We start from the raw sequence: 1,898 nt of genomic DNA, 5'->3' as shown, positions 1-1,898 counted from the left end.
TAGCTGGCATATGCAATGGAGTCAGATTTTGGAGGCTGATTATGGGATGGATCCCCTGGTGTGGCAGTCTCTAGATGGCCCATCCTTTCATCTCAGCTCCAACCTTTCTCTGTAACTCTTACATTGGGTGTTTTGTTCCAATTTATATTAAGGGGCAAAGTGTCCAAACTTTGCTCTTTGTTCTTCTTGAGTTTCATGTGTTTTGCAACTTGTATCTTATATTTTGGGTATTCTAATTTCTGGGCTAATAGTCACTTAACAGCGAGTACATATCATGTGAGTGCTTTTGTGATTCGGTCACCTTACTCAGGATGATGACCTGCAGGTCCATCCATTTGCCTAGGAATTTCATAAATTCATTCTTTTTAATAGCTGAGTAGTTCTCAACTGTGTAAATGTACCACGTTTTCTGTATCCATGCCTCTGTTGAGGGACATCTGGGTTCTTTCCAGCTTCTGGCTATTATAAATAGGGCTGCTATGAACATAGTGAAACATGTGTCCTTCTTACCATTTGGAACATCTTCTGGATATATGCCCAGCAGTGGTATTGTGGGATTCTATGGTAGTTCTATGTCCAATTTTCTGAGGAACAGCCTGACTGATTTGCAGAGTGGTTGTACAAGCTTGCAATCCAACCAGTATTGGAGGAGTCTTTCTCTTTCTCCACATCCTCACCAGCATCTGCTGTAACCTGAATTTTTGATCTTAGCAGTGCTGACTGGTGTGAGGTGGAATCTCAGGATTGTTTTGATTTGCATTTCTCTGATGATTGAGCATGCTCAACATTTTTTTCAGGTGCTTCTTAGCCATTCAGTATTCCTCAGGTTATAATTCTTTGTTTAGCCCTGAGCGCCATTTTTTAATGGGGTTATTGGTATAGGTTTCTATCCACATCCTCTGTTCTAAACCAATGCCCTGTATGACTGTTTCTAGGGCAGTACCGAAGTGATCTTATCATTATGGATCTGTGGCATAATTTGAGATCAGCAATAGTGATACCTCCAGACATATCACTAGCTCTCACAACTGTTGGGAGCCGCGCCCACATTCGCCGTTACAAGATGGCGCTGACAGCTGTGTTCTAAGTGGTAAACAAATAATCTGCGCATATGCCGAGGGTGGTTCTCCACTCCATGTGCTCTGCCTTCCCCGTGACGTCAACTCGGCCGATGGGCTGCAGCCAATCAGGGAGTGACACGTCCTAGGCGAAATATAACTCTCCTAAAAAAGGGACGGGTTTTCGTTTTCTCTCGCTCTTGCTTCTTACACTCTTGCTCCTGAAGATGTAAGCAATAAAGTTTTGCCGCAGAAGATTCTGGTTTGTTGCGTCTTTCCTGGCCGGTCGTGAGAACGCGTCTAATAACAATTGGTGCCGAATTCCGGGACGAGAAAAAACTCGGGACTGGCGCAAGGAAGATCCCTCATTCCAGAACCAGAACTGCGGGTCGCGGTAATAAAGGTTCCCGTAAAGCAGACTGTTAAGAAGGATTCAACTGTATGAATTCAGAACTTTTCAGCTGGGGAACGAGAGTACCAGTGAGTATAGCTTTACGAGGTAAGCCTGGCCTTGAACTTTCTAAGGAAATTCAAGACAGTCTATCAGAAGTAAAGTGGAAAATGTTTGGCCTTGAATTTTTTCTAGTGTTAGAAGCCCTTTTGTTCCTTTTCACATGTTATCAAGTGGTTAAGGCAGGGAGGATTCTAGAGGAAATTCAGGGCAATCTATCAGAAGTAAAGCGGGGAGAGAGAGTAGGAACAAAGAGAAAATATGGTACACAAAATAAGTATACAGGCCTTTCCAAGGGTCTTGAACCCGAGGAAAAGTTTAGGTCAGGTAAGAATACCTGGGGAGAGATTAGAAGGAAGGAAAAGAAAAAAGAAAAGAAAAGAGATCGA

Source organism: Mus musculus, chromosome 7, assembly GCF_000001635.26.
Source record: "Mus musculus strain C57BL/6J chromosome 7, GRCm38.p6 C57BL/6J".
Lineage (NCBI taxonomy): Eukaryota > Metazoa > Chordata > Mammalia > Rodentia > Muridae > Mus > Mus musculus.
The sequence above is the reverse complement of the archived record's forward strand: the minus strand, read 5'-3'. Positions refer to the sequence as shown.